General features: G+C 40.3%; 1 protein-coding gene across 2 annotated transcripts in view; it reads right to left on the reverse strand.

Moving 5' to 3' along the window:
* LOC144037739 (synaptotagmin-2-like) overlaps positions 1–25,258 on the reverse strand; it is a 73,836-nt gene that overhangs the window by 41,796 nt on the left and 6,782 nt on the right. For both annotated transcript variants that reach the window (XM_077549491.1, XM_077549507.1), the window contains exon 3: positions 452–519. The gene's annotated coding sequence lies outside the window, so the exon portion shown is untranslated. The remainder of the gene's footprint in view (positions 1–451; positions 520–25,258) is intronic.

Genomic DNA, 25,258 nt, shown 5'->3' on the forward strand with positions numbered 1-25,258 from the left:
ATAAGAAAAGAATGTCTTAGAGATTAAAAAAAGTCAATAGATTTAAAAAAAATAATAATAATTTTTGAGGCACCTCTTCTGTGCATTAGAACGATACAGGATTGCCAAAAATAAAACACACACACGATGGTGAGTAAGCCACTCGGGCCGTGCTTTTAGTGGACACTCAGTAATGTGGGCCGGGTCTTTGCAACGACCAAGATGGATGATATTCTTTCCACAGAGGATGGAGGCTTGTAACAATGCGCAGTGATGTGTGCCCTCATAAAGAGGACGGTCACAGCAATGACACTGGACTGCTATGATGAAGTGGAGACTATCCCCTTCCTCCCCCTGCACTACTTCTCTCGCAACCTTTAAGTTGGCATGCTGCACAGTGTTGTCAACGAGTGTGCCACGCAGAGGTTCCATGCGGTCACGCACACAGGATCTGTGCTAGTGGGACACTTACAGCCAAATGTTGAATCTTGAACGAGTGGCTGGAGGTATTCACAGTGAAAAAGCTGCCAGTCCGATATCCTGCAAAGGAAAGACACAAGAACAAGCAGTTTTATATTTAAAAAGTGCATGTCATACACATGCATGGGCATCACAAATGTCCTCACATTTACTTATAAACTAATCCAAATGTCAAAAAGAAAAAATCACCAATTGATTTGCTGCTTCCTTTGTGATTAAATTAAAATCTTCTGGCTTTTCTACCAGTTTTATTGTACCTGCTCATTCTTACATATAATCATGCTGACACAAAACCCAATTAGCAGCTACAGAAACCTACTTTAACCCCACTGTCAGAATTAAACAATTGTTAACATTAACGTTCACTCAAGCTTTCCTGAATTAAAGATTTTTTTTAAAAAGCCTTTCCATTTGCACAGCAGAACCTCCACATAGCAGAAATAATTAGCACCAGGAACTAAATATTGATAGCTATGTCATTCTCTCAAAAATAAAGCCATGAATCACAAAGCTACATGGCGAGTGAGTTAGTACTGACTGCTATCAATTAAAGTGCTGCTCACCAGTTAGTCAATTGATTTCACGTTAATGCAATCTTAATGACTATAGTGAATCTCGCATATTCACCATTTGTCATTTGCAAATTCTCCTATTCACGGATTATTTTTTAACACATCCTTCATTATTTGCAAAAACTATTTTATCTAGGCAGATTGATTTTTTCTTGTTTGTTTTTTGCCAATTCTTGTCTTTAGTATACATCACATTTATTGTAGCATATTCTTGGACAATAACAAGTTGAGAAACGTTGGTCGATCAAAAACCTCTTTAATTGACACAACAAGTTCTGTCGGCTATAGCCACACCGAAAAACATCAAATTAATTGTCCGCGGAATCTTCTGCCTTCAGCCTGTGGGACACACACACACACACAAACACACAAACTTGGACTTATATGATTGTGAGGACATCCATAGACATAATGCATTTCCCAGCCCCTTCACCTAACCCCAACCATCAAAAATGATTGCCTACCCCCCATTCCTTACCCTAACCTCAACCATAAACCAATTCAAACCTAAACTCTAAAACCAAGTCTTGACCCTCAAAAAGAGGTCTAAACTTGTGGGGCCCAGCAAAATGTCCTCACTTTACAAAAATATCCTCAATCTGTTGGTTAAAGATGTATTTTGGTCCTCACAATGTAGTATGTACAAGTACACGCACACAATAGCTCCACATGCTGCTCATCCCACAACTTGCTCACCCAATCACAAATCTACCAGCAGCAGCTATGTATATTTGTGATTGACAGTTACAATAGTGGAGATGTTGGCGCCTATGTCTGCTGCAGTTGCTTTGGTTTATGTTTGCTTCACCCGTTACCACTAAAGACAGCATCAAAATCAGTGAAATTCGTAACATCTCCACGTGTTGCCAACGTGTTGCCAACTCCCCAGTAAGGAAAGTAGCTGTCCTAAAAGTCCCTAGAAGTCGCTAAATGATGGCATTGCCTAATTTGCAAAATTGGCAATTTGCATTTAATAGTAATGGATGCAAGAGATGAATAACGTCGTGGGAGAGGCACAGAGTGAGTAAAAAAAAATACACCCTAAAGAACACCAGAAAAAAATCACCAGTTGCTTTTGACAAAAAAAAGTCACCAGATTTAGCGAGAAAGTCGCCAAGTTGGCAACACTGCGTTTAACGTAACTGCAACAACAAAATCATGTTGTCACTGCGTGCCCTCAGTGGTTTTGAGCCGGTAAACACCGCGTTACAGTGCTAAACCATTTTACGCAACCTTGGACTGCTACATTGGTAAGATCTAGCGGCCAACAGAGCAGCAGACATTCCCACAAGCATACTGTAACGTGTGGTGGCTGATCAGCTATGGATAGCAAACAAATTGGAGAGCAAAAAAAAAAGGACTGGAAGTCCACAGGTGTACTTTATTAATAGGAAAAAGTAGACTCCTTGGCGCAACCACGCGTCACGATTAAGCGTACAAGTCCATGGAATCAAATACACTGACGGCAAAATGAAAAAAAATGCTCCATAGGCATAACAAAAACAAGGAGGCGCCACCTTGTGGTGCGGTGCCATACTGCGGAGTGTTACAATACGCACCATCGCTGTGACTTCTTTGCTTTGCAGGGAATTAAAATGTTCATTGTTTTACATCGGACTTCACAGCTACAGTAATTATTGATCATCGTTATCATGGTTGACATGTACAGGTTCTGTATATTATGTATGTGTGTGCTTAGCTGCAAGCTGTGATATTTGTCAAGCCATTGAAATGCTATCAATGTGTTTTGGGATCATAATTTGTGGTTATTAACTCATTCACTGCCATGAATTCATTAAAAAAAAAAGATTATTAAAAATTAGGGGCAAGAGGCGATTACATTTTTTTGAATTGTAATTAATGACATGACTTCACTAGTTAACTCAGGATTAATTACAAATTCACATGTTCTAAATGTACAATAAAAAAAATTCTAGGTTTTCATACTCTTGTTAACAAAAGTGGAAAAAAATGTTAAACTAATAGAAATAGTTCAAATTAATTTTTGACGTTTATAGCCGTCAACGGCAGTGACTGAATTAAAAAAAAAAATTGAAAGAAAATATTATTACAAATTCGGGGCGTCAGGCGATTAAAGTTTTTTATCGTAATTAATCGCATGACTTCACTTCAGTTAACTCGCGATTAATCAAAAATTTAATGTACAAAACTAAAAATTCTAGGTTTTCAACAAATGCTGAAAAAAATGTTAAACTAATAGAAATAGTTAAAATGAATTTATGACGTTTATAGCCGTCAATGGCAGTGAATAAGTTAATGTACTCTATTGAATTTTTTATTAATATAGGAAATTATCATCACTTTTAAGGGAGCCTGAATGATTCACAGAAATGACACTATTGTTGTTTTTTCCATCTATTAAGGAAAATTCTTTATGCTTGAGCTGTTCATGAGAATAATAATGTTTATTTTCAACTTGTTTGACCGCAGTGATGTCCTCTCAACCTTACTTCAGGATTACCAGGAAGAATATTCCCAAAATGCTGCATAGAAAGGATTTCTCAACACCAGACGAGCATATACTGTATGTTTAAAACATGTTTCTAACTGTCTGAGCGTGAGCTTTGTTCATTTTGCTTCAGCTATAGCTCACTGGACCACCATATGATATGACACATCTTTTAAGATGCTAACAACATAATGACAAAGTGCCCAGAGGCTATCCAGTGGTGGTAAATGTGATTGCGTGTGACTGTTTGCTGCCAGGAGGAGGAAATTATGTTTTATGACGACCCAATTCAACTGTTTCTCTGCAGAACCTTGGCCCTTTTTTTTTTACATTGCAAAGCCATCAATTTCATGACTCACTGGGCTTAATTGCTTTATTGTAATTGTCACTTGAAATACATCCAAGGGGGTAGATAATTAAGTTAAATTTGTGCATGCCAAGAGAAGGAATCAGTTTGCACTATTGAAAACTATAAATTGCCTGAAGAATGTTTATCTGTTGTTTTCTTTATCTGATGCCAAAGTGCATCGCAGACAACTGAGAATACAGTGGCCCAAAAAAGAATGAAGAAAATGACCTTAGTAAAGCATTCAAGTATGGTAGGCCAGGAAGGCAGATGGGGCTGACAAAACCATGTAAAGTGAATTATTATACCATGAAGACATACCAAACAAAGCATTTGCTGTAAACAAAAGATTAAATGGACAGTCCGACATGGGACAATTGTGTAAGAGAGACAGAACAACATAAGATGGAGGCAAATGAGCTTCTGGGAGAATTGCAGCTGCATGATAACTTCACTGTGATCACCGGAGGTTGTGGAAGAAAAACTACACAACAATCTATTTATAGAGCATTAGTGAGATAGAGAGAAGCAGTCAGGGGCATTGTTGTTTGATATTGCGGCATCATTTCTGATAGTGGACACTAGCAGTAATAGTCTGTGAGTCGATAAAATGACAGTAGAAACAAAAGGTAATGATCCTTAGGGGATCATACTGAGGCTGAAAGCAACATTGTTAAAAATACTAAACACAATTCCTATAGATTGTTTTTTATTCACGGTGGATATGGTGGCTAAGACTACCATACAAACTTAAGGCAGGTGTGGCACCTATATGTGAAATACCCGCAGTGCTCCAAAGAAATGCTGTGAAAATGTCAGCAGGGGTTGTTTGCATCCAGCTGAGCGTCAGCTGTGACAGCAGTTTGAACGCTCCTTCACACTGCAGCACTGACAATGACAATGAGTGGTGCCATTTTTTTAATCAAAAGGGCAAACAGAAAACAATGATTACAAACAATGTTTTTTATTAAATGCCTGTCATTATCATAACAGATGTTTTAATACGTCTCTTGGATAATATGGTAATAAACCTATTTTACAAAATGAAAAAGACACAAAGACAAAGACACGTTTTGGAAGATGGTAAATTGGCTTCATGACAGGGGCGACAGGCTCCGATTTGCTGATTCTCAGATACAATCAGGTAAAATGGAATTGCTTGGGTAACATAATTGGATCGTTCCCCTACCTATTTGTGATGCCAAAGGACTGAGCAATTTACTGGAGAAACCAAATGAAATTCAATGAAGGCTCTTGATAGCCATAACAAGTCCTTGTTTGAAGGACCTCCAAATGAACACTGCAAAGCTAAAGCACAAGGTCAAAACCATTCATCCACGTGTAAAATCCTTGTTGATTAATCATCAAAGTGTCTCCGATCGAGAAGATATCATGTCATTTTCTAATAATCAGATCTCTAATCTGCCGAATGGTTTGTAGGCCAACCGATGATAAATGAAACTGTATCACATATATGCATTTATAGCACATTATGCACACACAGAATCAGCTCGGATTTCAGAGATAGCAGCTTGGTCATTGCCATGGCAACCCGAGGTCAGCTACTTTAGTAAGTCTGTAACAGCTGCCCACAACCGCCGGGCCGTGGACCGGTACCAGTCCGGGAGCCAGTAGGTACCGGGCCGTATAAAAAGACTGAACAAAAATATTTTATTGTTCAGCAAAGTCTGAAAGTAGTTTTATTTTGTAAAATCAGGTGCATATGCCTGTGTAGCGATAGAAAGACTCAAATAAAAGGAAAAAAACTTGGTAAAAGAAAAAATGAAAAACCCGAGGAAAATGGAAAAAAGGGGAAACGTTTGGCAAAGAGGTGAGTCGGTACTTTCAAATACAGCACCGAACAGATGTGTCCAACGGCTTTGACTTGAGCGTTTTCCGCAGTGGTAAAGAATCGCTGGGGTGACAAAGTAAGCGAAAACGGCAATGAAAGCAGAAAGCCGAGCTGCTGTTGGTGGAAACCCTTCAAAAGGACTACACTCAATTGAAAGTTGTGAGCGACAAGTGAGGGAAGAAGTCGTACCGGCCGAACGCACAGGCAGGACCAAGGAGCTTGAACCGTGAGAGAAAAAAAAGCATAGTGTTGGCAATTCTGGGAAAAATGAGGCCAAGAGTGGCGGACTGCAAACTAGGCGACGACCATGAGTCTAGTTTGCAGTGTAAATGTGCATTCAGGTGGAGACTGTCCCTTCCTGTCAGAAAGGGGGCCTGGATTTGAGGGGGCGAATCCTTTGCGGGGTCATCCACCTTGGTTATCAGTTTTATGGATTGGAGAGCGGATAACCAGTCCTGCCATATGAAAAGCCAGAACTCCTCAGGTCTCGGCACTGCGACCAATGCCAAAAATGCCACAAATGCCGCAAAGGCCAACTTTACAACCTGTGTTGGTAAAAATGTTATCAGGTCGGTTGGTGCCAGTACATATTTTAATGAGTGGTGGATCTGTACGGATCAAGCACCATAGATCAGATCATAGTCACAAAGTCCACGAAACACGCTGCGAAGAGAACTTCAAAATAAAAGCTTTCGAGCTAATACATTGATGTCAATGCAATTGCCTTGTTACTTGTATTTTGAAATTGACCCGCGCAGCCCGTGGTGGGCGTAGCAGCTCAAGGCAGCTAGCTTGACTCGTCCCCTCTTGACTACTACGCAGCACAACGCCAACCCAAAAACAGATTTAATCGCCAATTAAGGATGCTACGAAACCACTAGTTAATTAGTCTGTCGTTGTATGATATGGCAGAAGTCTCTGGCATTAGCAACTAGCCATGAACAGGAGCGTAAACATCAAAAGTGTTCAGCAAGCCGCCGCAAGGTGCATTTAAATGCAGTCAGGCATTTCAATCTTAGACAGAAAAAGTCCCATCAATACATTAACCGTTAATAATTGCAAATATCTAAACAATGTGGGCTTTCTGTCAATCTATAAAAGCTGACATACTGTAAATTAAGAATGATGGATGTGAAATCACTTTGTTTAGTTTGTTTACTTCATTACAGTCAATGGTCTATCTAGTCACTTCTGTTTACAATACCTAATCAACTACTAGGCTTCCATCCCCCATTCTAGTTGTTGGTATGTCAATGAATAAAAATAAAAAAAAACCTGCCTTTCTTAAATATAATTGGAGCACCTTTATTAGTCCCCTTAAAAACAGGCATTAGATAAAACACTGAACAACAATAATACTCTGAGTCATAGTATGGCAGTTTTATTTTATTTTCATCAATCACCCGAGTTTCCATATACCCGCTGCCACATGCTCACATAACCCTGGTTGGGAAACACTGAATATGAGGACCTAATCCAAAGTAGTGTTGAAGGGCCAGACTTGACTGATCATGATTCTAGGCAGGCTGTGAAGCTTTGGTCTTCCCAAGGGAAGAAACATGTCGGTTTAGAGGACTCACTATAAAAGTCAGCCCCTTTGTGTTGAACAAAATAATGTTTGCATGAAAGCAAAGCCGTGTTCTTTCTAAAAATATATAGAATAATTGACCTGTGTTATTGTAGACAGTTCTTGTTACAGTGTTGAGTCGCTGTCCATCTTTATGTCATCTGAAACTACACTATGCAAATTTAGACAACTATACATCAGCAAATATGGTCATGCTGTACCCCCCCAAAAAAGGTGCAACCAACTTTTTCAGTTGGTCGCACCAGTGCTACCACGGGGAAAAATTACAATAAAAGGGGTCTCAAGGTGACGTTCTTGTTTGGAAAAACACATGGAATTCCTTATCAGCAAAATCTACAGGCGTGTGAAACACGCAGGATGGCTCCAGTATGTTTTGCTTGGAAGAAAGCAAATAAATAAATAAATAATTGGGGGGGGTGGGAACTGTGGGTAGCTCGCTTGATTGATAGTTTCGACAACGATACTTCCATTTTCAACACCCCATTGTCAAACAGGATTTTTTGCAATAATGGCAACCTCAAGAAAATTTGAAAGTAGACTGGACCTAGCGTAAGTGACACACTTTGGGTGTCATTGTCTTCAATTACCGCAAGATGGGACAAGCTCATTGAAGAGAATCAAGCCCAGGGCTCCCACTAATTACAACTACTATTGGTACATTCAGCGTAATGGTGAGTTGCCTATAATATTGATGGGCCAGCCAGGAGATGTTTTGTGGTGGGTTAGCAGAAGTGTCACAGTTAACATTACCCATTGAGTGTTTGTAATGATCCTATGCACTAGTTTAGTGATGCAGTTACCATTGTTAAGTATTTATTTCCCTAGCAAAAATAATAATATTAGTCAGAGGCACAAAATGTACTCCTTGAATTAGATTATTTTACTTCTTGGCTCATTCAGAGGTTTAGCATAAAAAAGCTGTTTACTTTGGACAAGAACTGGTTATGTACAGAATCTTCAGACATGAATATTTTAGTTTTAGCCATTGCAAAATGTCTTCCACATTCATCATTCAACTGAGGCAACAACCTTTTGAAGGCATTAAAAAAAAAAGTGGACTTTTTTGCTCAGGGAGTTCTTTCATCGACACAATAAACATTTGGCTTGGCTGCATTTACTTTTCAGTTGCTAATGTGAGTTGTTTCTTAAACGAAAGTTTGTTTTTGTCACCACACTTCAAATGGCAGGGCCTCTCCATTCTTCACCAAGATTACTGTTCAGCTTCTCTGCCAGCACTTGAATTACTTGATCCCCTCAGGACCCCGCGTTGTCTTTTTCTCTTTCTCTGGTTCTGTCTGCGTCTGTCTCCACGACACGTGGCTCTCCATGACAGTTTCTCCCACTCAGGCAGGGAAACTAATTCATGTGGGGGGTAAAGGGGAGACCACAGGAGACTAGTGGGGCTTGTTGAGTTGAGTCAGGTGCTGTGCATCCTTTACAGCATTGCATACGAGCACTCAGATATGTGCACGTTTGCGAGTGGGTGCTTTCCAAATGGGAGGGATGTGGCCCAATTTTAATCTCTCTATTGTGACGATGATGGGTTAGAGAGGGGGAAAAAAAGGAACGTGCCTGCTGAAATCCCACTGGCAGTGCTGCAATGCAGGGGTTTAACATAGAGCCAGGAGGCAGGCGAACACATTTAAGAAGGAGCCCTCTGATACACACGTAGTTTACAGACACACAAAAAAGCTGATTTGTTCTGCGATGGCTGTTGAAAGTTGGGTTGAGAGTGATCACATGCACAAAAGGCAGCCTAATCAAACCAACCCACACATTTAGAGATAAAAACCATAAACAAACACTCAGAAGTGAGAAATCTTAAGCTAACATCTAATTGTATTGTTAGCCTGTACCGTCTCCCAGAGTGTCGTGCGCGAGCTAAAGAGCATAATGGTGGTTGCCAACATGACAGATTGTTGACTGTGGGAGTCTTTTACAGTCAGCACAAACCAGCAATTGATGACACTTCTTTTACACGCTGATACACACAGCAGTGACACAAGAGATAAACAGTCTTAAAGAGCACTTGCCTGACTTGCACACATAGTACAGTGGCTACAACTACTAAATCTGCATACATTTCCATGATAGTGTTTAATGTCATTTTATCATCCTTTTATCCCAATCCAGTTCAGATGAACATAGTGTGAATATTAACTACTATTTTCATTACAAGTCCCTGTATGCCAATGTTGTGCCATTAGCAGGCTTAGGGAGAAACGGAATACATCTACCGCCGTTATGTAATCAGATTACAAAAAAAATGTAACTGTATTCCATTACAGTTACAGGAAAAAACATGTAATCGGATTACAGGTACATTTATTAAAAATGGGGATTACTTCGAGAGATTACAATTTCTACGATGAGAGAGAGTGCAAAAGAGGGCGAGAGAGAGAGAGAAGGACAGAGCGAGAGAGAGAGAGAGAGAGACTGGGAGAAAGAGAAAAGTTCATTTTGCAGTTGATGTCACACATCGTCATCCTCATTGGATGACTATCTATCTATCTATCTATCTATCTATCTATCTATCTGTGAGGTGTGATTGCTTTCAGGGACAGTACAAAAACATCATACGGCCTTCAATCAATCAATAGCCTACATGCTTTTTAATTACACAAGGCTTTTTACTATTTGTAGGCTGCCCGGGTCCCTATCACCCGCAAATAGCAGGGGCACATTGTATAGAATATATATTGTGGTGATATTTATTTTTATTTTGTCTTCATGAGCATACTCAATAATGGAGTAATCCAGTACATTACTTGAATATTATGGTACCTGGATTACGTTACTAACTGCATTTTTTAGCAGGTAACTTGTAACTGTAACAAATTACATTTTAAAAGTAACCCTCCCAACCCTGGCCATTAATTACCAAGTCCATTTGTCTTTCACCAAGACAAATAAATGTTTGTAAAAAAGTACGGAAATGTCAAACTATTCTACACCCGACAAGATGATTTTATTCATGTTAAGATGATCACTATCTCCTTCATTAAAATCAGAATACAGTACTGCTCTTCCTACAAGTGTAAACTCATCAGTTGGGATGGGAAGTGAAAACGGATTCTTCTTACTGGTATCCTGGAATTTGATTCCAAGGCATCGCTTGTTTGTTTCAGTTTAGATGTAGCCTCAGTGAGAGTCGTCATCGCTGTTTTCTCAAGTAACTATACGTACAGAGGTGACCAACAATATTACAGGCAACCTTACAGAAGCCATTAATGTAACTCCAGAGGAAGGCTGAGAGAAGGTTTTCCGACATTTATGTGTGTTATAACGTTGTAAAATTAACGACACAAAATGTCTCCCGTTTGACTTGAACTTTCGATGTACTATATATATATTAAAAATGAAACTCTTTTATGGATGACGTTTTTTTTTTTTGGTTCATATGAGTCATGCCGGAAAGAAAATTTAATTGAACGATAAAGGTCAACAGAGGGCTCCACAATGTTTTGCCTGTAACTTCACCCGTTATCTATGGCTATCTAAGACAAATTCATCCAGCAATATTTTTCTTTTGTGCATGTTTTTGTACTTGAAAATTCCACTCTGTTGTAAAGTTTAAAAAATCAAGCAAAAATCAAGTCAAAAATGTTATTTCATATGTTCTATGCGCCCCCGCTAGTCTAAACACAGTATTCTGATTAATATTGTGTTTCTGAAATATGAATTAAAATCCACCAGTTTGTTTCCATCTCAGGGGGCAGCCATTTTGTCCTGTACTGTCACCTGCTGTCGACTGAAATTGATGTGAGCATGGATGTAAACAACATTGTACATTAGAATAGAATAAAATCATCTTTGTCATATACTGTATAGACACACGTACACAAAATTTGTGCCGTTGTGGGTGTGTGAGGCACAGTGCTTGCTTGACATGGCGGAAGAAGAAACTGATTCACATAGTTATTACAAAAAACGGCCAGCAAGTGGCAGCGGAGTATAAGAGATCAGCCAGGGCCATGTTGCAACAAGCTCTTTTTGACAGTGTTTTTACCAGGAATGTGAATATTGATGAAACCTATCTACATTGCTAAATCAGTCAGAATCTAGTCAAACAACTGGGGTTGCTTCAGTAAAAATGGCTGGGGGTGAATGGGTTTATTGGATTCACAAACTCAAACTGATGCCATCATGAAACCCATTTCCCACTCCTACCCATAAGTATTTAGGTTTACTGTGCATCAAATAGTTGTTCATGTAAGGCATTTGTAAAATCATCATGGCTGCCATCTGTGAATCACATTTATGACACTTGTGAAAAGCATGAATAGCTTCTGTCACTTCCCTCTGTACTGAAATGCATTGGGCACCACTGCTTTATTCATAACATCATCAACAACATGATGTTATTATGATGGCCTGCAGGAAGAAGATGTATCCTATAAGATATATTTTAAGAGATTTCGAGCTTTTGGAAAATTGGGAGCATCCCACATCAGGCCGAGAAGTGAATCCAACCAGAGAAATATCAAAGTGAAACTTAAGAAGACCAAAGTGAGTTAAATGGCACAGCAAAGACTAACAAAATTCTCACATTTTTATTTTCGCATTGGAACACTACAGTTGATAATATAAGTGAGTACAGCCCCACAAATACGGGGGTATTGATTTCAAATGGTATTTGTCAATGTAGACACAGAATATTACTATATATATATTATATTATATTATATAGGGGTGTGCCCAAAAAATTAATTCTCATAAGAATTGCAATTCTCATTTAATATGATTCAGAATTGATTTTAAATGTCCCAAAATCTATTTTGTTCAACGTGGAGCCGTTCTTTTGAGTGCCGCGAGTAGTGTGCTAATTAGCATTAGCAAGTCAGACTGGAGTAGAGCATTACAATTCCTTGCGAATCAAATTGCAGACCCAAAAATAAGAATCAAATCGTGAGACATTCAAAGATTCCCACCCCAAATATTATATGTATGTTATATATAATATATACTATATTTGACCAAATTCCTTTAATGTTGCAATGTTCCAGAAATGAGGTCACAAAAATAGATTTGAAAATACAGTGTAGATAGATTTAAAAAATCTAATTCATAAGAATCTTACAAGGAATGAGCCTAATCATCATAAAAATTCTGAAAATTGTTATTCACTGAGAAATTAATAACAAGCTTATTTTTCAAAGGGTGTGTACTTTTGCAATTTTCATTTATCGGGGTCAGGAGTGGCTGTCTTCCTTCAGCTACCTGCTGTGTTTGTATGCAAAAATAAAATCCTGCCTATGCGCATATTTACCCGCTTTTGCTTTTCTGTAGCATTGCAAAAATATAAAATAAACAGCAAAATATAGCAAATTGGTAAGGCTGGGCGATATGGCCCAAAAATAAAATCTCGATTTTTGCAGTCATTAAGGACGATTACGATTTTAATCTATTTTAATCTAATAAACCCAACAAACATTTATTTTAATTTATTCAAAAATATTTCCCGTGCAAAATGTTCAGACAACAATAATGTTTACTTTTTCTGAATCAGTTTTCTCATAAAATTTGCATTCATAGTTTGTGCTTAAATGCCACAGTTAAGTAATAGGTAGCTATTGTAAACATGTCTTGTAAACCACCCATCGAGTATTCTGCCACATGTGCAAAATTACGACTCAATTACATAAACTCACATGGTCTACTGTATATGTAGCTGCCCTACATAATCTCTACCAAGTTGTTTAAGTCAATACAGTTTGTATTTCATTCTTTGTACTTTGTTGAGTTAATTGGCACCTAATGGTTGTCAACCTTGCCTTTTTGTCCCCTTCAAGGTTTTTCCTAAAGGGAAGCCATTTTCTGAAACAAACCACTTGGTATTGTACAATAAATTACAAGAGGGATAACAAAAGAACCACGGTAACTCTTTGTATAGTGACATGCAAGTCTTCAAAATAACAGTGCTCCATAACAGTGCTCCATCTTGGCATGAAACCATAGAAGTACAGTGGTACCTCGGAGTTTGAACATCATTCCCTGCAAAGTGTTCAAAGTCCGAATTGTTCAAACTCCGAAAACATTTTTCCCATTGGAAATAATGTAAATGCAATTAATCCGTTCCCAAGCTCCAAAACCAGAAAATTCCCATTTTAATTCCTATTTATGTTTTATACATTTACAGTACAGTACAGTATTTAAACAATAAAAATACCTTACCTTTTTTGTTGTGGTGTGACGGCATCAGTGGATGATAAATGCTATGTTAATGCTAGCTTTAGTTCAGTGCTGAGTTTGTGTATTTTACATTGGGCATATTGTTAGACTACTAAGCGGTCCTTGCATGCGTTGTTTAACGTCAGGCACGTTGTTGAACAGCTAAGGGGGGTCCTCGTGCCAGTATTTACAGAAGTAGTCATGGTAATTACAACGGCATGATAATCTCCTTCCTAAATCCACTACGGTTCGCAGCACTGTATGTTTTTCTTTGCTGCCACTGGCACTTTCTTTGGGTCCAAGGCGAAGAAAATCAAAATGCACTGAGTATGGAGCACCTCTGGGAGTATTCACGATCTGACTGGAAATGAGCAGTGCATCGTCTCAACTACCACAACGTGCGCATTCGGCATTGCTTGGATTTGCTCGGCTTCGCTTGGCTACCCGTTTTCAAGGTACGTTCGGCTTAGCTTGCTTTGCTTGAGTGTTCAAACTCCGAAAATGAGTTCAAACTCCAAGGCATTTTTTACTCAGATTTTTTTGGTAGCGGTCCGAATTGTACGAGTTCCAAAGCGTTCAAACTCCGAGGTTCCACTGTACTACGCTAGTTAGAGGAGCAATTGGGACGTTCTTTTGGCTCTGTGTAACGGGGTCAAAGGTATTGTAGGACAAACGGCAGACAAGCCGCAAGTGTGTCCCCTCGTGGGGATCGCTCAACCTTCACATTGTCAGCGAAATCCATCACAAGGCCCAAACTTGGAAAAGCACGGCGCCACCGCAACTCCGACGCAAATTGAGGGTGACAGCTCACCTCTCATGATGAGCTAACACTTGCGCCACATTCAAACTGACTCTTGTTGCTGCATAATGATGTCAGTCTCAGTGCATTAATGGCTTTCTGTTTCTCACACTGCATGAGCCGCAACATGCTGGATTTAATTACAAATACTTGTGGCTTTAATAGGTTGTTTCATTCCCACCATGATGCTCGCACGCTTTGTAGATGTACTGTACGGTAGTTATTCTGTCACGTAAGCGAGCGGTTGCTTTTGAAACCAAAAATGGCACTGCCTTGTGAATTAAGAGTTATTCTCTGTAGCTGAGTGATCTGACCTACACCGTTGCCATATTTAACTGATATCGTCTGTACAGTAGACAGGGATGCGTTTTCAATTAAGCACTCATTAAGTCCTAAATTAGGCAACGGCCTCTGAAGCATACTAGCACAGGGAAGATGACAGTAAGGTAACGTCATGCATTTTAATGCACACATCCCTCCCTGATTGAAATTCTCACTCAAGCACACTGCTGTTGATATCCAATGATTTACCGTTCCAGCTAAAAGTGTTTCAGTTACCTTTAAAATATGACAATGTGTAGCAGATACTCCGTGTGCTACACGTCCAGAGCTGCAAAATGAATTCAGCATGTAAGGAATGAGGCAATATTTCTGTGATAAATGGGAGACTGCGCTTAAAGGACGCTCCTACACCCACAGTCCCGCGCCCGAGTGTGTTATCACCTGCCCTCCCGTAGCCTCGGAATCTGAGCGCGCCATCACGGATCAATGAAGCGCAGCACAGAGAAGACAAGAGCAATCAATGCGTTTTGGAAACACAACAGGGTTTCTGCACAAAATACAACACAGAAAAATACTGCTGCCTTTTATTAATGACAAAAGGTAAATCATGTTTAGTCCCAGGCTGAGAAAGTGAGATTTGATTATCGTGATCAACAGTTCGGCTTCAGAAAGAAATGATCTCTTCTCCTTGTGGAAAGGTGTAGGCAGTGTAATATGTAGTGGTAGCTAGACAGATGTAGACAGGTTCATTATCAAACAAACTATTTCAAAACTGATGACAAAATAAAGTAGATCCATTCTAAATCATTGTATTATAAAGGTTCATTCTGCATTCTGTAATTAGTTGAAAAAATGTTTCACACAAATCATCCTGATGAAAGCCACTTGTACAATACAGTTCATAAACATTCACTGAGATGATCAAGTGTCTCTTTATCTTTTTTTAGCAGCTTGGATGAATACATAAAAGGAAGAAAAGAACAGCACCAAACACATTTAAAACAAAACGGTGTCCTTTAAGAGACACTTTAATTATAATAATTAGCATTATCATTCATTGGTGTCAGTGGTTTCCAAATTAGTGTTTTCCATCCCAATTGAGTATTCTACCATTAGGTAATGGCTACTTAATTGACAAGACAATTAGAAAAGTACTTGGATACGTTCCCAAAGCTTAATAATGACACACAACTAACAAATGTTCATATATAGTAATTATTCCAGGCAAAAGTCCCAACAATCCATCCAAACAAAAGCCATCATTACAGAAATGTAAGATATTTTCCAATATGAATTGTTTTTTGTGTCGCAAACAACGATTAAGAGCGTGTGCTACACTCACAGCACCTCCGTTTCTGGTCAAATGTGCGCTGTAGGAGCCATTCGCTTGCAAAATATTGCCTTGCTACCACAGTGACAAAAACAACTGTACCACCCAACGGTGTCGTTCATTGCTTGGGTTTTTGTTTGGCAGCAGGAGCAGCAGCAAACCAAGAAACAAGTTAAAGACAATTTTCTCATCATTTTGAATACCGCTAAACAATCAAATGTTTATCAGCCACCTTACGCTTATTCCGCAATCGGCTTTTATCATCCCTTTGCTTCTTTACTAAACCACAGCAGATGAAAGTTGATGCCTAAACAATTCCAAACCCACACAGCCATGACAAAAGATGACTCTTTTTGAACCAGGGACATGATGTGAAATTCTCCTCAGTTAACTCAAGGATTCTCCGTTACTCAGGAGGAGAAGGGCTGCCAAAGAGAAGTACACCCCTGGCAATGCAGCAGTAAATCACTGAATCGAGCACCATCTGCTGCTTGGCAGAACATTGGAACATTGATCTTTAAGCCTGGGTTGAGTCTCCATGTGAATCAGAGCTCAAGCGCAGATTAAATCCTGGTGAAGAAAATGTGCATTGGCTCGCAAGGTTCGACATTACGCCGCTGTGTCGGGCCACCGCCAACCCGCAGATGCTGGCCCCACCATGCCACTGCAAATTTATAAGTCAATGATGTTAAAATGTTTGGAGATGTCTGCCTTCATAAAAATATTGAAAGCCAAGGAAAAACGTAAGTGTTCTCCAGGGACCGTGTTTAATTTAAAAATGTCCAAATCCTTTCAACCTCTCAATAGTAACCTCTCAGATTTCTGTAGGCCGCCTTGAAAGCAGACTGATTATATATGTGGTGAATCAAAATTGAGCATTTGCTAACATCTGCTTTTACATCGGAAAACAACAATGACCAAAATATTTCCCTATTCTCTGACATGTTAGAGAGCAAACCAGTAACTAAATTAGAATGAATTTGTTTGTGCATTTGATGCCTTAAAGGGATGGAAATTAAAAACATGTTTTTTTCATGATACATCAATTAACTGTCAAAGTAATTGACCGATTAATTAAAATAATCCATATTTAAAGCCCAATTTTCAATAACTTTGTAATTGATTCATTCTTTGGAGCATTGATATGAAATTGCGCTATTGCAATGCCTTGATTTTAGTTAGGATAGCTGTCATAATTGGACAAATAATTTAGGGCAATTTATGGAGTATAATACGTAACACAAATGCAAAAATATGCAAAATAACTAACCAGGCATAAATTATACAGAATAAAGATGGTAAATATGAAATAATCATTAATACTTATTATTCTACTCATGAATATACAGGGCCAACATCAGTTCAGACAGGACCACCACATCTGGCGCATGGAGGCCAGACAGAGCCACCACTCAAAAAGACTTCATGTCGTACCTTGCTTGGCTTGAGACATTGTTTTAAAAGCCGAATTTGACAAAGTAATTTCACCAGAGGGTATACATCCTAAACAAAAGGACATTAAATATTTAATTGGGGGTTGCATTATTTTTATTTTTTTAATTATGGAAAAACTAAGCATGCACAAGATGAGATGCCGTTCGTCTTTTGGTCCGTTGTATTCATTGGTGTTCAAAGCTGAGCCTTCTCTTGGGACAAAATGTCCCGTATTTAATAATGCAGCACCTTCTTTCTTAGGCTGAGGGCTGGCTGACACCCTACTAATCGTTAACAGAGCCACGGATTCAGCTTTCACAGCGTTTCGCTGGTATAATAGAACATCAGTTAGCTCAGATCTCCATGGTGCCTTGGAGAAGATTTGATCTAACCTGACTAATGATCTGTGTCTGACAAAGACCTAATAGCTTGCCCTTTATTATTAGCTCTGCGGATGTTTGCAGCTGCACAGGAGCATTGTTGAAACTGCTGAGATGTCAACAAATAAGAAGTGGTTGTTACCTTGTTGTTTGTCAGTTAGGTTGTCTTGTCTCTTTCAGTTTGTGAGCAATAAGCAGACTAATTGTCTGCAGGGTTGATTTTCCTTTTTGTCTAAGTGTGTGCTGAGGACAAAATGTTGCTGACATACTAAGAGAAGAGAAACATCCTTAGAAACATCATGGGTGTGATTAAATCAGTTGATATGAACCCTGTATTGCTATTATCGTGCAAACAGATGTGGAAGCTGATTGGGTGCACCCAAGATCAAGTCTGACAAATGTGCACAAAACATTTTTGTTTGTTCTGGAAGGACTTCATGCAAATAGGTGAATTTAGCACACACAATATAATTTATCATGCAATAGGATTTGTCAAACCTAAACATGAATTGTGATGGATGAGTTTGTGTCTTTCAATAGCATGTGACCAAAGTAGGCGCAAACCAACATGTACTCCAATAGCAGCTAACTCTGTGAGAGTCTAAATGAGTGGTTAGGGGTGGTTCTAGGGCAGACAATCCAGATCAAGCGCGGTAAAATATGAAAGTCAACAGTCAACAAGTGACAGCCAACAATACAAAAGAATCAGATGCAAGCCAGCAGTCTTTGAAAGAATCAATAGAGGCAATGCAGGCCCATGTTGCTAACAATCAGTGCTAACAGCTAACAGTAGTGCAACAGAACACAAGGGTTTGATAGGTGCCATCAGATTTCCCTGTTTTCCCAAGCGCACATTTAGAGATAATGTCATGCAGTATTCATATAACAGTGTGCCACCAAAATTTGAACCCGCAAAGCCTTCCAATTGGCAATTCAAGCTAAAATTTGAGGAAAAATATGACAACCGCCGTGTGTCACATAAAAAATGAGCGTACCTCTCTTCAGTCCAAGTCAGCCAACATCAAAGCATAGTAGAACACAGCATGGGTGCAAGTGCCAATAAATGACAGAAGAAAGAAAACGAGAATCTCGCATCTAAAGTTTACTAAGAGTTAAGTACATCAATAAAATCACACGTAAAACAATTCAAAGTAAAAGTGAGACAACCTCCTAGAGAGCCTCAGGAGGTTCATGCCAGACTGAAGTCCCTCAGATGAGCTGGTGACATGTTCCAGAGAGGCATCACTGCGATCCGGGAAACACCAAGGCACAATAAAGGAGAAGGATAAATCCATGTCATGTCCAGGGAAGCAGCCATGTCGCCGCTGAACACAAACGGGCTACACTCCCCCGTTTGCAAGCCAGCTCACGTTCCTCATAATGATCGATGGAAGCAACGGTTTAAATACCCTTTTCTTTTCAATCCTCTCTCACTTTTCCCCGCTCCATATCGCCTCCGACAAGCGCGTCAAGGGGAGGCCAGCTCCATGTTTGAAGCAGACCTCGCACTTTGTAGGTGAGCATCATAAGAAAACGAAAAGTTCATCAAGTACCAGTATTCCCTGCCAATAAATATCATGACAAAAAGGCTGTAAAAGTGCAACCAGTTTACATTGACACAATAAGAACACCAAAAGGTGGAGTTGGAGATGGGGGAGTTATGAATAAAAGAGAAAATTAACAGTTGCTGTAACAGGTGGCCTACTTAAAAAAAATAATAATAATTTTAAAAAAATTGGACGTGATAAAATTGGAAATATAGGTGGAAGACAAATAAACTTACTATTGAGTGGTAGCATAAGTGTGCACACCCTCTTATAACTGTGATGTGGCGGTGTTTATAATTAACCAATCCCGTTCAGATTCATGTTAAATGGGGGCACATACATGCCAGTATTAAAAATACCTCTGATTGACCCCAGATAAAGTTAATTTCTTCTATGTAGTAGATGTTTCCAAACACAAATTGAAAAATTTGAGGCAACACTGACTGGTATTTGGAATCGATCATAATTTTCTCCACTTTGTCTAAAGGCCCCAGTTCCAACGGTCTGAAAAAACATTTGTAATGCTTAACTGACCCACTGTGACTTCTGAACAAGTGGATCTGTCACAAAAATAGTGGTATGCTGTAAAAAAAATAAAAATAAATAAATGGGCAAGGCAGCATTGAGATTTAAGCTTCTGATAAGCAGCTTGTACTTGATTGTCCAGTGAAGTTGCTGTGGAGGTGGGAGTATCTTTCTTTCCTGATGTGTCTGCTGCATGCATGGACCCATCTGCACACTAATTTGCTCCATGACTCCATGAGTGGAAATATAATTGACGAGGGGACTTGCTTAACTTTTGCAATTCGAACTTTTCAACTCCGGGGTCGTCTATGACCCCCTCTTTAACTCCACCTCTAGCAGTCGTGGCAACGAACACTGCAGGTGTACGCACTTCCGTCTCTCCGTCGGCCCAGCCTTTGACGAATGCCTACATTTACGGCGAATGCTTTATGCCGGGAAGCCTCGAAAAAAAATACACAAACTGAGCCTCAACTGAAGCAGGTTTTCCGTCGATCATGGTCAGTACAGACAGTCCTTCTCCGAAAATGTGGCCGTCCATCAATTACGGCGAGACGAAAGTGCCCACCTCTAGAAAACTGTATATAGTATGCACCCCCACTAGTCTAAATGGAGCATTCTTATTAATATTGTGTTTGTGGAATATGAAATAAGCAGAAAAATCCACCTGTTTTCATCCATCAGAGGGGGCGGCCATTTTGCCACTTGTTGTCAACTGAAAATGACATCATCTTAGGCACCGTGATGTCATTTTAGGTCGACCGTACGTGGCAAAATGGCCACCGCCCAAGATGGATGAAAACAGGTGGCTTAATCAGAATGCCGTGTTTGTTGCATAGAACATAAAGACACAATCAACTCAAGGACCAAGACACATGAGAATTGTTTGAAATGGGGGAACAAAGTGTCTCCTTTAACGAAAGTGGAAATGATTCCCAAGTCTATATTTTAATTTTGTACTTTTGTTGGCAATCTGATCAGCCCTCTCTGGATTGGATTCTTGTTTCACATAAATTGCAGGCGACCAGGTCAAATTTATAATTCTGTTAGTATGAGGAAATACAGTACAGTACAACTGTACAATTCGTTCACACACTCAGACATCAAGATGAAACCTGAGGGTTCATCATCTATATATAGCCTTCGTTAACTTTTAACCATGTTTTAATCTGATTAGTGTAAGAACGTATTTCACTTACATAAATATGTTCAAGTGAGGAAAAAAAGTATCTGGTTTATGAAGAAAAAAAAGCAGAAAATATTTGCTCTATATGAAGTCAAAAGAACTGCTGAATTAATGTTACACAACAAGTGAAATTCACATCACATCAATTTATCAAGTCATGCTGTAGTGTACTTTACCTTCAGTTTTTCTCTTTCTTCCATAAAAGATGTAGGTGCATTACTGCATGAGCACAGAAATATATTTTCTTTATGTATGATGTGTCCTTGGCCTGCACTGTGGCCTCCAAATATTCAAATAGAAAAGAAGCAGCCTTCATGCTGAGCACCTGCTCAATGTCTCTCTCGCCTTTTTTCCAATCACTGGCTGATACCAGCATTCAGCGAGGCTCACTAATGAAAAACAGGAGACCATGCAGACGTTTGATTTAAACTTAAATCAAAGCGACATACTGGATCCAACAGATGCTCGTGGGTTCCCAGCAAACAATATTACTAAATACCTCCTGTACATGGTACTCAAGCGTAAACTGCAGCACAACGCTTGTGTTCAGGACTGTGTGTGAAGTGCTTAAGAAGAAGGATGTTTTCCATGAGATGTTTAGCAAGCACTAAATTTGGTTTTGGTGGTGAAGTGATACATGCTGCTGTTGCCACCTAATCCAAGTCCAAGGAAGCTTCCATAAATACTCTACAGATCCTTGCAATTTACAGCCATGAATTATCATCAAGGGAATGAAGTGAAAATCCCTCTGCAGTTCTCAATCCCAATACCTTTTAAACTATCTAAACTTACAAATCCTGATTCATCTATCTATGCCAGTGATGTATAGTGACAGGCAGAACAATGAATGAACCTGTGAATCTACCCATTGACATTCATACAACATGACTTCTTTCGAGTATATCAGATTTGTGTTCAATTAAACTGGATCTGTTTTCTAATACTAAGAACATTTGTGAGTACATTTTGATTATCATTTTTGGGACATTTCTGTTTGGTGGTGTGTTATACATTTTTTCTAATGTAACATGGGTGCCTTGGCTCAATAAATGTTGGAAAGCACTGGTCTAGTTTATGAATTCAGATGCCATATAACGTCCCCAACTCATGGGCCACTTTCAATGCAACGCTGTTATCAAGTATGCCCGTTTAGCAATATGAACGTTCAGTTAACAGGCTGCTGTGTTTCTGTTTGCTCTTTCAAAACATTTGGCATTATGATGAATGAAAGTGCATTTTATAGTGTTACTACAACAACCCTGGGATTGGCTGGCAACTAATCCAGGGTGTATCCTGCCTTCCGCCTAAAGTCAGCTGAGTTAGACTCTGACTCACTCGCAACCTTAAACAAGCAGTATGGATCGATTAATTTAATACAACCAACCATGCTCTTTAATGACAATCTTGAAATCCTTTTACGATCATTTAAATTTGAAGTGATCATTCATAAATAATTTTATTATTTTTATTGAGAGTTTATTGTTGTGTAACACTTTGGGAAGCACACCTACAGTATTTGGACCACTGTGTCCGTCCGTCTCTGCGTATGCGTGACAGTGACCATTTTGTAATTTAAGTGCCATTACAGCCTTTTTTGTTTGTGTATAAAGAGGCTTTCAGACATAACAGGGTGCATTTCCGAAGCTTGCGTTTGGTTCCTCAGGACAAGGACAAATATGCAATAAGCTTGTAGTGTTTTTCCAAATAAAATCTGGGTAGCAAAGAGAAAATGCTTGAGTCTAAACACTGTGGCCCATGAAAACACTCCCTTTCAGTTATGCAAGGCTTCACTGACTGGATGTCGTTAAGCACTGAAGGACTGCGGACCGGGGCGTTTTGCACCACAAGAGAGAAAGACGAGGTCAAGCCTTGATGATGAGGTGAGGCGACAGAGGTAAAAGCCATGCATCACAATGTAAAGGCGGCCAGCTATGCAATATTGCTGGCGAAAAGCCATTTCTGAGCTCTGACAGCTAACACACTCATACATATGGAAGCCCGAAAACATTGCAGACATCCACAATTGGATACAGTTATTCAGATTGAAGAGTCATCTTCACAGGCCCTGAGGGCCTCCTTGTCACATGCATGCACATGCACACCTGAGCGCATTAGTTAGCTTGAAGAGAGCATCACTCCTTGCGAGAATGGGCATCCTCTTACCAGCCGCTCTTGTAAACAGCACAGAACAACCTAGATTCTGTCAAGAAAAAGACTAAATATAACACCATGCTGCAGAGGCAAGCCACACCTCCTCCTAGCGGATGGGCCACCTCAGCTGGGTGACTTGCACCAGATGTGTCATACGGGAAGGTGTTTTGGTACAAATCAGATGATTAACAGAGCTGTAGGAGCACTGACGAATTTGGCCATGATAGTGGGCTCACCGGAGCGCCTGGCTTGGAGGGCGGAGGTAGCAGATGGGACGGAGACACGAGATAGAAAGGACGTCTGGTGCAGGCCCAGCCTGGCGTCAATATTTCTCTGTGTGCAGCTTCGGCAGGCAACAACAAACTGGTTCAGCTCGAGCAGTATTGCAGCGGCTTGCTCTTCGTGGCAAGTTATCACTGCTTGTAGCTCCGCCCCTAAACATTAATTATGCAGCTCAATGCACCACTCTGAATCCCTGCTGCAGCTCTCCGAGACTACTATCCTCAATGGTATCCCTGTCTCGCTCTCTCTCTTTCTCTCATCATATATTATCAACACATTAAATTCCAACATCTAATACATTAGAATGGGCTGCACTTAATTACTTGCACAATTTAAAATGACCCCAATATTTTGACATGAACAAATATTCTAAATGTGATATGCAAACATTTATTAAATGCTTTACTTTAATGCATGTAATTATGTTTATTGCTCAAACACAACCTATGCTACCTTAAACGTAGCCATCCGCTGTCACACTAAAGGATAATCTATGGTCAAAATTAAGAATGCGACTAATCTGCGTTAATTTAGGATTAATGCGATCATTTTTTATGATTAATTAATCAGTTAACGCTGTAACTTTGACAGCACTAATATATATACATATGTTTCATAGCAGAGGTATTTTTTATGCATTTACATCTATTTGATTTGATTTTAAAACTCATAGTTTTTAAATTAATGCATTAAAATTAAATACAAGCTGCATAATTGAATCAATTCTAAAATGTCCGTCCGTCCGTCCGTCCATCTTCTTCCGCTTATCCGGGGTCGGGTCGCGGGGGCAGCAGCTTTAGCAGGGAAGCCCAGACTTCCCTCTCCCCAGCCACTTCAGCCAGCTCCTCCGACGGGACCCCAAGGCGTTCCCAGGACAGCCGAGAGACATAGTCTCTCCAGCGTGTCCTGGGTCGTCCCTGTGTCGGTGGAATTGAGGAGTTCTTCGAAGTACTCTCCCCACCGATTCACGACGTCCCGAGTCGAGGTCAACAGCACCCCATCTCCACTATACACAGTGTTAACGGCGCACTGCTTTCCCCTCCTGAGACGCCAGATGGTGGACCAGAATTTCGTCGAAGCCGTCCGGAAGTCGTTTTCCATGGCCTCACCGAACTCCTCCCATGTCCGGGTTTTTGCCTCAGTGACCGCCAAAGCCGCATTCCGCTTGGCCAGCCGGTACCTGTCAGCAGCCTCCGGAGTCCCACAGGCCAAAAAGGCCCAATAGGACTCCTTCTTCAGCTTGACGGCAACCCTTACCGCTGGTGTCCACCAGCGGGTTCGAGGATTGCCGCCACGACAGGCACCAACCACCTTACGGCCACAGCTCCGATCGGCCGCCTCAACAATGGAAGCGTTGAACATGGTCCACTCGGACTCAATGTCCCCCGCCTCCCCTGGGACAATGGAGAAGCTCTGCCGGAGATGGGCGTTGAAACTCTTTCTGACAGGGGGTTCTGCCAGACGTTCCCAGCAGACCCTCACAGTACGTTTGGGCCTGCCTGGTCAGACCGGCATCTTACCCCGCCATCGGAGCCAACACACCACCAGGTGGTGATCAGTTGACAGCTCCGCCCCTCTCTTAACCCGAGTGTCCAGCACATACGGCCGCAAATCCGATGACACGACTACAAGGTCGATCATCGAACTGCGGCCTAGGGTGTCCTGGTGCCAAGTGCACATATGGACACTCTTGTGCTTGAACATGGTGTTCGTTATGGTCAGTCCGTGGCGAAAACAGAAGTCCAATAACAAAACACCGCTTGGGTTTCGATCGGGGGGGGGGACATTCCTCCCAATCGCGCCCCTCCAGGTCTCACTGTCATTACCAACGTGATCGTTGAAGTCCCCCAGCAGAACGAGGGAGTCCCCAGGGGGTGCGCTCTCCAG

The sequence above is a fragment of the Vanacampus margaritifer genome, chromosome 1 (genome assembly GCF_051991255.1).
Source record: "Vanacampus margaritifer isolate UIUO_Vmar chromosome 1, RoL_Vmar_1.0, whole genome shotgun sequence".
Lineage (NCBI taxonomy): Eukaryota > Metazoa > Chordata > Actinopteri > Syngnathiformes > Syngnathidae > Vanacampus > Vanacampus margaritifer.